The sequence below is a fragment of the Botryllus schlosseri genome, chromosome 14, assembly GCF_051294905.1.
Source record: "Botryllus schlosseri isolate E-star chromosome 14, Bs_hap1, whole genome shotgun sequence".
In the NCBI taxonomy this organism is placed as follows: domain Eukaryota; kingdom Metazoa; phylum Chordata; class Ascidiacea; order Stolidobranchia; family Styelidae; genus Botryllus; species Botryllus schlosseri.
Window position 1 is genome coordinate 21,010,717 of NC_137249.1, and position 14,721 is coordinate 21,025,437.

The window sequence follows — 14,721 nt, forward strand, 5'->3', positions numbered from 1 at the left end:
ACTGATACAAAATTTTTAATGAAATTACAAATATTAGATGTGATTTTCGGAAATAAATTCAGTTACCGTTGCAAAATAGTGATTTTCCCCCTCTGTTGGTATGAAAACCTATGCCAAAGTCGTAGAATTATGCCACTACTGTGTCAGTGTCTGTGTCTGCAGGATATCCGAAATCAAAAGATCACTAGTTATCATAGGCGCCGAGTTACGGAGTGGCGCGGCCACCCCATCCAATAAGATTAAACGCCCGCCGTCTGTGATTTCATATCACCAGGGCTGTCAATTAGCGAGTCCGTGATAGCACGTAAATGCCCATTATTTACCATTAACTGATACGCGTGAATAATTGAATACGCAGCTTCGTTGGCGACCACTAACTAGTGCTTAAATACCCCAATAAATTGCAATCCGTGATTAGTAGTAATCAGACAATCGAAGCAACCTCGTTTACGACGTCGATTTCGACACGCTTGCGCTGAGAAACACCATTTTCTCCCTCGACCAGACGAGCGAATTAACGTTCTCCTTCTCCTAATTAAATTGTATTTGCGCACATATTCGTTTACAAAATAATTCCTGAGTTAGTTTCGTGTTAGTCTCTTTAATTGGAGGCTTGGAGCGCGAAATAGACAGTATGTTTGCGTATATGCCGGCGAATTGAAGGTCATTTCTGCGCAAAGTGCGCATATTCATTACTCTAATAAGGCTTTGCCAAATTTTATAGGGAAATGCAACAATGCAGCCCAAACGTTATAATGAGCAAACAATTGTCGCGATGTCAGACTTGGAACCCCAGTGTTCTGTACTGATTACTGATTAGATGCGCGCTTTCTCGTTTGCTATCATCTGTAGGCTACTAATTCTTGTCTGCTTTATACACTCGTATTACGTCGGTGTCACTTGGCAGTGTTTGATTTGTTATTAATACCGCACATTTTTCAGTGCACGTCGTTGAATTACGTTGTGAAAAATTGACGCAACATGAGATTCTAGGTGGCGCAAATTCTGAATTTATTCGATTGATTTGAACGGAAATATTCCATGTTCTAATAAACTTCATTGCTGCAAGGACTCTATCGAACGCAACCATATCGGCTATCGCGGATGGAATTCAAACCTTTGGGATATGTATTCCTATAGATAAGGTCGCGGCATGCAATAACACGTGGATAATTGAAAGCCCACCATTTTACGATCAAATTCGACTGGTTGATCGGGGCCTATGGCGGCGTATAGGCCCCGGGCTGATATTAACTACCGCGTGGTCGGCATAAAAAAAACAGGTACGTAGCCAGGGAGTTTCTCATTTATAACTAGAAATCTCGTCCTTTTGAAATGCCAATTCACTAATTCGTATTATCGATGCTGCGTACTGAAAACTAGCGAGACTCATTTGTATGCGAAATGGGTCGTCGATATCTCATGTGCACTATCGTCGGTGGTTTGATTTAGCGCGTCCGCATGCGGGCATGCTACCGTCCGTGGGAATACTTTCGCCAAACAGTAACAAACTCTGAGCGTAATATTGTTAGTGTTTATATATCTTTTTGACCAAGACTTATGCCCGCGTCTGAACAAATTGCGCTCGTTGCCATTGCCCAATCTGGGTATTTAGGTATGACTAGCGCACCCTGCAATTGTAATTATTGCAGGTTTGCGGCATGTCTGCAATTTCGTTATCAGCGCAACTTTGCCGGCCGATTGTACAATGTACAGTCCGATAAAATTGATCACTACTATGTATTTTGCACAGCGTATTAATGCTGATTTCAGCAAACTAACGATCTTTATTAGGTGTACATTGTACAAATTCGAACTCATCGTTAGAAACGTAGATTTCATCGCGCGCTCTGAGAAACTATCGCGATCTGACGACCAAATATACGTCCACCTTCTTCAAATTATATTGCATCATTTGCATCGATGAGGGCCGCAAACCGCGTTCAAAATATTTTGGGAACCATTTTTGTGATAAATATTCTCGGAGCGCAAAGTTGAACAGTGTTTTATTGTGTGTGCCTGTTAGTTTGAATACATTCCAGTGCCTATATTATTATTCCAATTATGCTTTGCGAACGTAAATCGGGAAATGCAGCTTTACAGTCAAAATCGATGTTTTAATCAGCAACCAATTGTCGCGATGTGAGCTACTCAAGTTATCGATTGCCCGCGCGTGTTTGTAATCATAATTCTTGTCTGTCTATCGTGTTCCAGAATCGTCGCGCTCAGTTACTGCTCAGCCCAGCGAGGAATGCCGAACGCGCGGCAATCAATGACCTAATTTCGCAATCATCTCAGCGGGAGATCGTGTCGCGTTACATTGTGCAATGCGATTTGCGTGCACGGACGAATCTCGCTAATTGGTCGCGGCCCCGCGTAACACTAATATTACGACTTGTTGAATTGCAACTGAATATTAGCGTCAGAATGGTCACTTCAAAACTACGGGGTTTTGCGTTTCAAAAGGAGGGGGCTTCGATATCGTCCTGGCTACGCACCTGCCGCCACTCCATGTAAAAATAAAAGTCGGCGCCTATGCCAGTTATCATCATCACCGAGCAAATTTCGTAATGATACGAATTTACAAACACATGTGTAATGGATTATAATAGATTCGTTTGATATGCGCGGGTGCATGCGGTTTCACCTCCAATAGAATTATGGATTCGGAAATCAGGCTATGTTTATTTCAGATATCATTCGGATCGTACCTATGGCTGGGTACAGCGATTCTAGTAATCAACTCAAGTCACTAAGAGTAATTTCATCAAGGAGAACATCGTTTCGATACATTATTCCCAATCTCGTTTGGTCGTATAACAACAGTCAACAGTCTAAACATGTGACGTAGGCCTATAACTATTTTCTGTGCAGTAGGCCTATAACTATTTTCTGTGCTGTGCGCCTGTTCGGCCGTTTTACAATTCTGTGAAGTCTGAAAGACCCGCACCAGTGTCTCAAGCAGACATGGGGTGATTACTTCATGAATGTAATCGATTGCGATTACGATTACTTCTCAATCACGCGATTACGATTACGATTACGATTACAGCAAAATCGAGAAGTAGTCGATTACGATTACGATTACATTGGAAAAGTAATCACGATTACTCACGATTACATTTCTTTTGTATCGTAGTAGTTATATTGGAAGACAATACATGGATTGCGCCGGAAAGGCCAAATGATATACCAACTGTCTTTAAAAAAAGATGGGACGTTTCCTTGTTACGTCATGATGTACCCATTGCCCATTTTATAGAGGACGGTTTATCGCACCGAGTGATTTGCATTCTTGCCAGGTCCATAACTGCCGCACCCCTTAATTCTCCAATAGGGTGGGGAGCGAGGTCGGAGGGGACTCAAAATCATTTTGTAAACCCACATAAATTATAGAGCATTTTCGAGAGATTTCATTAACTTGGAATTTCTCTTTGAGCTTTGCGATTTAAATGCCTCTAGAAAGCTTGATTTTGAAATGCATACGTCTCCCCTTCAAGAATTAAAGCATGCATAATTCATAGTAATAGGCATTTAGGTATCAGTCAATACCGCTCCTCGACACATCCAAAGACATATGCAGTTTCGGCCAACATGAGACCCCACGAAGTGTGCTATTAAAGAAAGACATTGGCCGAAACTTAGGGTAGATGTCCACTGTTAATAGCCGCGATGGCTGGGCGTGACTAACAGTCCATTCCTTCCAATCTGAGCCCACGATGCAATTGCCACCCGGGCACCCACAGAGCATTAGACATGACAATTTGTGTGTGCGTCTCACGCAAGTTTTTCTTTCAGTCTGCAGTTTGGGCCACTACAATCAATATCTTTTTGCTATATAACAGACCGGAGGTCACGAATTAACAACATACAATAAAGTAATTATTGCAAGACACCAGATGTTATAATTATGAATTACCCCCCCCCCCCTGCCCCGCACTCTTCAGGTAAATCTGACCATCGGGCGCTGAGATAGGATTAAAAATGCAATATACTGCAATTACCAATATTATCGACGAAATTAAATCTTCAACTTCAGAATTGACTACCCTATGGGGGCCCAAGACCAAAATTTGGCTGAGGGACGCTTTTGCTGTTTTGATCCTGATTCTAGCTATAACCATGGTTAACATGGTATATAAGCCGATGGCTATGGCGGCAGGTCCAAATGCTCAGTAAAGAATTATAAAATAGCGACCCGTTTTGAGTAGAATAATATGAGAATAACAGAAAGTGAACAAAAAATTCTGCCTTCAACTTAATGCAGATAATGTAATGCAAGCTGCCATTACGAGAAACGGCAAAACAACGGCCCAGTTATGATGATATATATCAGCAGCTGTTGATTTTAATGCTTCGTTGTGGAAGTCGTAATGTTTTACTTGGCGAGTACAGAATTTTAAACCTTTGTCTGCTGTGCGTTCGTACCATATAGGCCTATTGCTCGCCAAGAAGCAACGGTGAAACTGCATTTAACTATAGAATTGGAACTATTACATTCTATAGTTTAACTAAGCATAATCAAACATCGATACAAAACTTGCTATTTTAACTTAGGCAGAGAGGTGATTATGATTAATTATCATGATGCGAGGTAGTGGCGTCTGGAATGTATTGATAAACCGATATACAGCACGGTGGGTTTTTTTACAATCACACTAATGTACATCGAATATATATTTACTATGTGTGGATACTTCCTACGCAAAGACGAGCAAAGCCAATAGGCTACCTCTGACGTAATAATGAGCAGTGGCATTTGAAAATCAGACGTTTGTTCTCTCAATAACTGGTATAATATCTCTTCCCTGTTCACGAGTGTTCAGTTTATGTCACAGTCCTCGTACAAATAAAAAGTAATCGTTCTTTCACAAAGAAATCGATTAATTATGGGAAGTAGTCGATTACGATTACGATTACTTCGAGATTTTTTCGAATGTAATCGATTGCGATTACGATTACTTGAAAATGCTGTAATCGTCGTAATCGATTACGATTACTAATCGCGATTACCCCATGTCTGGTCTCAAGGCGTTACAAAATAGTTATGACAAAAAACTACCAACTTTTCTTTTGTGTGACAGTTGCTTTGTCCCAGTCGAAAGGGTACAAAGGTAGGGGAGATGTGGTACCGGTGAGACACTCAGACTGAAAATAATTGAAAAATTCTGTATGATGATCCCATGATTACGTTCCGTGAATTCGTTTACTACCGCGTGCTGGCAGAATCTTTCCACACATACAAATAACTTTAAATAACCTGCATATAACCTGCGCGAGTTATGGGTCTGCGACAGATGTTTTCTGTTTTAAGGGTATAAAATATATTTCGATCGACGTATAATTTTTTTCTTTGTAACTCTCAACACCAAAGGTGGGCAATTATTTTTCCCCGCGGGCCAAATGATAAGCAGAAAATATCTTGGCGGGGCGAGTCAGAAATTTTAGCTGTATTCTACAGCGTATTGATTTCATTTCTAAATTGAAATCAGTGAATTACACTAAATGGTGCTCAGTGGATGTGTTGATATTGGAGAATGAGAAATTAATGACAAAAAATGTTTAGTTGCCGTCATATTTTGAAACAATGGTAAACATGATACATTTTGAACTCTCTTTAAACCCCTATCTGCGTTTTTCTATAAATTTATTAAAATGTATTTGGAATGGCCGAAACAGCCCGTAGTCAGCCCCTAAACGTTTGTCTTGCCCCCCCCCCCCCATAGAATTATAAATCATACTCCGGGGGCTTCGCCCTCAGTCCGGCCCCCATTGGGATGTGCGTTTTTAACACTACTGAGGTAGATTTCTTGTATACACTAATCGGTAACGTTTATGCCCTAATCGCGCCAAGCGCGGAATTTTTCTATTATTCATGATTCAATCGGTCAATAATATTGGTAATTACAGATATATTGCTATATTATTTAACTCCTTCAGCCCACGTACTCAGTTTTAATGCTGAGTGAGGTGCTGTCTTGGAAATATTCGGGAGGGCCCGTTGATATGATTACTTCGTTACATGTTGTTATTTCGTGAACTCCCGTCTGTTATGTGAAAAGATATTGAAATCGCTAAAGCGTACTAAACTAAAAGAAGCACACGATTCGCAATTGGTATTTCTTCACTGGCAATAATGCCTATGGACAATTGGACATCGTGGTTTTCGATCAACATAAGAGCTGTCCTTTTCGGTCAAGGTTTTCTCGCAGTCGAGCTTTTTCCCTTTCCTTGGTTGATTTGATCAGCAGTTGCAATTGCAGCGCCTTCTCGGAATCCCGTGTTTGCCTAAACTTTATATATCTTGAAGCGTCGTAGTGCGGTAATGGAAGACGCCGTAATGCCCAATTCTATAAACCATAGAACTCCAAATCGCGCGCAGCGCGAGAAAAAATTGATACAAGTTGCATAAATTTTCAAAAAAAATACTCTTTAATTTATAATCATTTACGAAATAATTTTGGGTGCCCTTCGAGCTCGCCTCCCCCTCGAGCTCACCCCAATTGGGGGGATTGGGGTGCGGCAGTTACGATCCCTATATTTCTTAGGCCCTTTTCATACCGGGGTTCCGGGAATAACATTTCTCGAAAATGTTTACCGGAACCCCTCTATGTGAACATAACACTGGTGATTCGGGGCGGTATGAACGCGCTTATTTTCGGAGATTTTTACGGGACCGACTGAGTATGAACACGAATGGCGCAGCTGGGTTCCCGAAACGCTGTCAATCAAACTTTTAGTTACCGTAACGCGCTGTTCATTCAGGCTGCTTGTATTTCGAGGTCAGATACCTGCGGCATTTTGATCTTCTTGGTAATGCATTATTCTTGGATTTATATTCTGTATGCTCACAATACGCAGTCACTGACTACTAGTCAGCTTCTTTTTTCTGTGGTTTTGTAAACAGAGCACGGCTAAAAAGATGGAACACCATCTCCAAATGATGCAGCATTGGGTGAGTTGCCTGAAAACGTTAGCACTTCAACACTAATTTGGCAGGTGATCTTAACCCTTACCAAATTTGCTACATCAAAGGCAAGTTTCTAACCACGGATATGCTGTGTGTAGGTTAGTCACCGTCATATACGCCTACTGAAAAGGGGATTTAGTAACATCTGCTTTGATAGTGGCAGCACAGCAGAGAATGATGTCCTTAGCTCTGACTCACTAACCAAAAATTCAAATTGTACCAACGGGCTGGTAAGCCATCGTACATCATCCAAGCCATAATTTGGTTTTCACCTATGCCTTCATTTTCTTGTTACAACCAAGTCATTCCTTTGTTATACAAGGTTAGGCAAGTGTAACTTAATTTGATCTTTTCGCAGGTCTAGATGGAGGATACTGATGAAAAGGCGGAACTGTGCAAGTGTGCATTAAGTTATAGTTTCTCTCATGAATAAAATGAAACAGCACAAACACATCTGGTTAAGCAAGAGCATTGTTTATTGAGAAAGTCACACAGGGCATTTCCGACGTCTGGGCCAGCGATACTTGGATCACCACCAGGTCTTGTCTTCATTGCGTATACCATCCTCTGTATCATTCTGGCCTTAGCGGATTGCAGTTTATGAGAAAAGCTGAACACCGCGCCTTCCGTCGACCAAAATCTTTCAACCTTTATGTGTGCTTTGCCAAGTTTCTGAAAAAGCAATTGTGAATTTTAAGGGCAGCAGAAAGAAAATTTATATTACATATTTGAAATTAGCTTTAGCTTATGCTCTGTTTGTGTTTCAGGGAAAAGGCTCCATGAGCCGGGGCTGAAAGGGATAGGCTGCGTCATCAGTTATGTAGGCTAGTACGGAACCCTCTGGCTCCCAATCATGAAGTCATCCTGAAAAAACTTGAATGCAGCAAATGCATGTTTGGTACAAATGTTGCTGTGGTAATTTTTTATCCACCCACAACACTCAGACTTGTACAAAGTACTGGAATTTCAAAATGCGCAACTTCAACTAGAACTACTCAATTTTTTAAACTAGCAACTAGAACAGCGGTGGCCAACCTTTTCAGCCAAATCACCACATTCGATTGACGAACTATTCTGCCAGCCACTAGCCGCGCGAAGCACGAAAATTTTTTGAAGTTGATAAATTAATAATATTGTCACTTGACTATATTGCAAGCCTGCTGTATATCGCTGGGCTCAGTTTGCAAGGACTGGACTATTCGGCACCTGGACATATCGATATCGAAAGCTTCGTCCAACATGCGGCAATCATTTTGTGCCTAGGTTTCATAGTCGACGGTCTTTCTGCGAGCGCAAACGGGAGGTCGCGAATATATATATAGTTAGACTCAATCTGATAGATTAGGCGTTCTTTCATTTTCACAAAGGGCTAACAATATTAAAAGCAAGAAATCGAGTGACAAGATGTTGCGCTAAGTGTGTAGAAAATTGATTAATCTTTTGATTAATCTATCGCAAAGTATTCTGCTTTATTGTAGTGTATGAAGATCTACCAAAATGTGACTGGCTCATAGACCTACCAATGCGTCGGAACTGATATTTCAGTCATCACATCTCAAGTGCTGCGGCCAGACTAATCAAATTTTTGATTGGCCTTGCAAGTTCAGAATCTATGCAATCCATTTTTGATAATACTACTAATTTCGGAAATTAACTCGCGGGCTACGGGTTGGCCGACCCTGAACTTTTCAAAATCTGCTATTAGAACTAGAACTACTCACTTTCAAATATCCGCAACTAGAACCAGAAACTATTCACTTTTTCAAATCCACAACTAGAACTATATAGTTTTAGTAACTAAAAGTAACTAAATAAGTAGGTTGATGTATATGTCTGACTACACTACAATAAATATACAAATTTGGTCTCATTTTCAGCAATTTCAGTCAAGTGAGCAGGGTTGTAACCAAGTCACAAGTCGATCCCACTTCAATAGTTTTGACTAGATTCAAGTCGAGTCATTTTCAATTTATCACCGAGTCAAATCCGAGTTCAACTCATCGAGCAGAGCGTCGAGTTCGAGTCATGGTTTTATGACTCGAGTCCAAGACATTGTGTTGATTGCTCAGCTTCCAGTTTAAGTCTATTTTCCATCAATTTGGGTCTTACTTTTGAGACAGAAAGTAGCCTACTTGGCAAGAACAATTGGTCTTTCAGACTTCTTTTTCTGACATAATGATTCAAGACCAAATTTGTCTGACCTTTTTGCAGTGGTATGCTACGCAAACACTGGCTGACATTCCGCCATGACAAATATTACTATGCACTAGGGCTGGGCAAAATTGAGTACCTGAGTGATTCGATTCTGAATCACTTATTACGCTTCGAGTCGATTATCATCATGATGACATCACAACACAATGTACCATGCCAAAATTCAAATGTGTAGGCTACCTTTTATGCCACCATAAAGAACACAACGCCTATTGTCCGTCACATTAAAGATACTTTAATGTTTTTTCGACCATACCGTTTTCATTGCACTGCTTGACAGTGTTATATGGGATGGTCATGACTTCGGAAATGTGTTATTTCCAGCAACGTTTGTAGCTTTGTACTATATCTCGTATGTTGCGACACGGCCAATCAAGGTTTCAAGGCTTACTCAGTGGAAAAGTTTATCAAAACTACGGTATAATTCTCGTTAGTAAATCAACTTTCAGTGTAATTTCAGCAGCCTACTCGAAAAGTAGTATTTTACTAGTCGCCTCGAATCAATAAAGTTAATACTCGATTCAGATTCGAGTACTCGAACCATTGTGGCTAGCCCTACTATAGGCACCAGCAATTTTTATTAAAATCAACTTGTGACGGTTGCCTTCTTAAAATACATCTGATGTTTACCTGGATCTATAAACGATTGGCTTCATTGGCTAGCCTCCAAAGAGCGACAGCTTCTCAGCAAGCAAGAGAAATTGAGTTCGTGTAATTTGCTTGCTGCTTTTCGTTATGGTCTCGAAGCTCGTCGCAGAGTATACCAAATGTTTCTCTCACGAATTTCACGATTTCCCTGGTTTCTCTGTACAGTGTACATAAGATTAGATTTACCCAAACCATTATACAGCAATCACAAAGATAAACTGACATTGTTGTACCTCGTACACAGATGTGATCGCCTCGGTGGTTCTTTTCATTTCAGGACTCTATCCTCTTTGCTGGCTTTCAGTTTCTGCTCTCAGCTTCGGTTGATAATATACAAGCCAGGAACATGCTCGGGCTCTATTGCTGATACAGATATTGAGTATAGAGCCCCATACACTTAGAGAAGGCATATCCGCAACATCCCATAGCTAAAAGTTGGAGCCAACTTCTCCGCATCTCACGTATATGCCTCTCCCACATTGTTTTCCACAAGCATATTACAACTGGAACACCCCACAGACATGGTTTCGTAACTATCAACACTTACGGAGAATCGCGTTCATACTGGCCATAATTTCCCGCGAATTTACCGAAAAAACGACCTGTATGAACATAAGTTCGCGGTAACTCTAAATAGGTATGAACGCGCTCTTTTCCCGGAACTGTTTCGGTAATTTTTTCTCTATGTGAACATCGCCTGTTTCGGAACTTGTTCCCGAAAGAGTTTCGTAAATCCGGTATGAAAAGGGCCTTAAACACGGCGACTTGTTCGGCACTAACTATTAAAAAGCCGGGTATTAAACAAATATTTAGTCCTCCGAACCGTCTTTGTATTTCAACTTTCGGCTTTCTTTTTTTTTGACATTCTTTATGGGCGGTGATGTATTCATAGAAATCATGGGCACTGGTTGACTTGTCTTACGAATTAGGAATTTGAAAACACATCACGTAGCAATTTGAAACACAAACCGTGTAATGCGTTATGTGACAATGGCAACAAAGAAGCTTTGGTGACGTCTTGTGACTTTAATTGTACCGGTATAATTTGCTACATTGACCTTACTTTGAATCTGGTTTAGGCATGTGAGGTACGTACAGGCTGCGTAATCACGGCATGTTAATGAACAGACTTGATAGTAAACGAATTTCCGGTTCAGTTTATACATCCTCTGGTTTTAGTCCACGCAGCAACATTACAAGGTAGGTTTTGTATTTTCAATTTCAAGCAAACGTTCGCGGGCCGCACAGAATAGCTATGCGGGCCGCACTTTGCCCAGACCTGCTCAACACGAACAAACAAGCAATCATTTTTAATCTGAAGTGTATGGGCTGTATCAGGCTATATATCGAAACATAATTTGTTAATTCAATATCATCCTTGAGTGAACGTTTTTTCAATACAATTAAAAAATTTATAGCGTGGGGCCGGTGAAAACATAGTCAAATCAAAGTACTATGGGTTAGGGTTACCATACGTCCTTCTTTAGTAGAATTGGTCCTCATTTTTCAGGTTTTCGAAAATGTCCTCCAAGGTCGCCCAAATGTCCTACTTTTTGTGAGTTTGTCCTCTTTTTGGATAATTTTGGTTAAATATAGGGCAAAATCCGACTGAGATACAGTAAATCAGCACCGAAGTAACGCTCCGGCGGCTATTTCGGGAGCTCAGCCGGAAAGTTGACTTTTTTTAGTCAACCGACCACGAAGAGGGAAAAATTTACCATTTTTTCAAGATTTTCCTCCGGTATTCTAAGTTTCAAAATTTTTAAAAAGTGTCGTCTTTTCCCGATTCCAGAATATGGTAACCCTACAATAGTGCGACTAACTAATTATGCTACAACAGAACCACGCCTACATACAGAGAGCCTGTATTTCATATTGACCTGTGGTATTTTATCGCTTTAACGAGGTTGTTGGAAGTCAAAATGTCAATTTACGGTCAATATATATGTACCCTTCAACGTGTAAGTTCGAGCCTAAATCGAAACGTCATTTTCTGTCAACAGACGAGTCAATATTTATTCTAATTTTCTAAGGTGGCGGCAAAACATTCTTCTTCGACTTGCTGTAGGTTAGATTATAGTACACAGCAAGGTCGATGATACCTTCGAGCAATAAATTTAGAACGTTCATAACTAGTTTTTGAAAATGCGGAGATTCATGAATATATCTGCGGTAGGTACAGAGCTTGAATCAAAGTGTTGAGCCAGCAAAAGATCTGCTGTTATCGGCTGAACATTTGGGGAACAGAGATAATTTTGTAATTTTCGATTCATCGGTCGGTACCACATCTCCCCTACATGTCTGAGCTTTCTAAGTCATTCATACTGATTCATTACGACAGGCAGTTCTGGCAGTTGATTCGCAGTTGAATCGCCCAGGCACTCGATATTACTCATCCTTAATCGAGAGCTCCATTAAAACGACAGATAATTTCTAGGATGTCGGGACTCCGTATAGTTTTCACTTCTCCTCTGCGATAATCTCGCAACTGGTTTTTGCGATGTTAGTAGTTGACTAGCGATCACACACACACACACACACACACACACACACACACACACACACACACAGACCCAGGATCAATGCGAATTTCATGGTCTGTGATTTTGATTGTTGCGTCATACTTTGCCTTTTTGGTTTTGCTTTTAAATCTGTTTAAATCCCTTTAGTGTGCCGTTAACTCTTGAAAAGAGGCACCCGAAAAGTCTTCGAGTTAATAAATATTATTATACAATGGATATTGTATTGAAAGCTTTATTCAATTTCAAAGTGCTGTAAAATGCAAATAGCAGTACCGATTAAATGCCTATAGTAGGCTATATATATATAAGACTCACCTACTATGAAATCATACTCAGAATCCGCTTCGTTGATGACAATATCCCCTTGGCGCATTCGTGCGAGAATAGCAAATAAAACCGCGGCGGATGCTAAAATCAACTTCATCCTGCCGCATATGCCTAGAATACGATTCTCGTCAATTCGTCTATTTGATGATCTACCTTACTATTGTAGATATTAGCTTTTGCCACCACGCTTATAACTTCAATAGAGTTTCCCCGAGATCCTTGGATACGCTGAAGAAGCTATTCAACTCTTCTTGCCCTAATCGGCCCCTAAGGCAGAAAATAAAGGCAACAAGTGCCGAAACATTACATATAGCCTACATATTTTCAAATCGTATTTGGGAGCATTACATGTAAATATGTCATTGCTCTATAAAACATGTATCAATGTGTGCAATTGCTGCACAAAACTTCATAGCAGTTCAAATCCAGGTGTTTGGAGGTATCGGTGGTATGAATGCGAAATGTCAAACCATCCATAAGTACTTCCAATAAATTTGTTGTCTGAATAGCAACTGAGGTTTAAAAATTGGCGTCTGGAGTTTATAGTTTTTAAGCCTAGCCCAATTCCTATATGACTGAAAGACAGAATAACACGCTCCAGCAAATGATTAAAGTTGCATGTATACCTAAAGCAGTGCATTCCAAGATTTTTCAGCTCGTGACCCACTTTTCATCCAAATTTTAATGTGCGACCCACCATGAGTTATGACATAACGAATGAAATGTTTTGAAATGTTTTGTGGTATTTATGCTGTTTTTCGACCGCGATGGTCATTTACACCAGGCCGGTACTCTTTATTTCGATTCCGTAGCTGCCGACTTGTAGCATGGCCCACTTTCTGGCTTTGACAACGCTTACGGGGGCGAGATGGCGAGTATAGGAGCCTATGTATAGATATACCTACAACACTTGAGATGGGATTATGGTGTCGACCAGCACTGTCGAACTCGAATCCGCAACCTATGGGTGTTGCAGCTGTGAATCAGAGCGCTGGCTCGCTACGCACAATGCTTCGTATGAGTAACGAGTTACACTGGATGCTCACAAGTTGCATGAAAATTCAGGAATACAGGTGTATGATTGTATGAAGCAGACAAGAATTATTACACGTAACACAATGGTTCCCAAGCTTTTTCGTCTCGGGGCCCCTTTGGTCGATATTTGAGCTGAAATTCCCCCTATGAAAAAATTGCCTGTGACTAAAAAGGTGCTTTTTAACGCAAAACCACTTGTTGACTGAGCAATTACTGGAAAATCATATTCAGATATGTCCGAACTATGTCGAATGAGGAACGCAATACCCTGTGGCAAAGTACAGCTAAACTTGACATGTTTTTTTACCGGTCGGGTAGCCGCTGACGAAACGTAAATCACTAAGGCCGCTTGCTATGGCCTTGAGTCGAATCGATGAATTTGATATATTTTTCACATTAGCTCATATATTGACTTAAAAAGGGAAACAGTTTCACCAGCGGCCTTGTGTTGAATTCGGCTTGACTTTTTCCTGCTTAGTGGCAAGTTGGTCGGAGGCTGTCGCGGGCCCAACGAAATCGTCTTGCGAGCCTCACTTTATCAGGGGGCGTATATATATCTACGGAAGGCATTTAAACATACACCCAGCTGAAAATCCGCCAAAGAAACTTACAGTTGCAAAGAATTGGTTTCTAGATAACAGCTCTACCATAAAAATCTAAAAACCCTGTGAACCCAGTTTGTTTGTTTTGAGGTGAGGTGTGTGATGGTGTGTGTCGACTACTATGGTCATTTACACCAGGCCACTATCCTGCATTTTTTATATTCCGTAGCCGACTTATAGCACAGACCACTTCTAGGCTTCTACAAGACACCGCTTACTACACTTTTACACTGCTGGTTTCAGAATCAGTGTCTCTAGTTGGAACGAAATAGGGTATCATGATATGAAGCTTGTGGTCTATGCAAACGGTGGCTTGTTTATATTCCAATACACATCTTTTTCCGAAGTAGTAACCACTAGAGAACTTTCAAAATTCATATATTTCGCTTCTATCAACTTTGCT

The 14,721-nt window shown here is 40.6% G+C and overlaps 1 long non-coding RNA gene across 3 annotated transcripts; it reads left to right on the forward strand.

The window, feature by feature from the left end:
* The first annotated feature begins 6,537 nt into the window (after positions 1–6,537).
* Positions 6,538–7,423, forward strand: LOC145456227 (uncharacterized). 3 transcript variants are annotated; one of them, XR_013920535.1, is made up of 3 exons: positions 6,538–6,813; positions 6,908–6,999; positions 7,329–7,423. It is a non-coding gene; the product is annotated as an uncharacterized LOC145456227 (long non-coding RNA). The 3 variants fall into 3 exon arrangements; XR_013920533.1 differs by having other exon boundaries at positions 6,908–6,955; XR_013920534.1 differs by having other exon boundaries at positions 6,538–6,999.
* The last annotated feature ends 7,298 nt before the right edge of the window (positions 7,424–14,721 follow it).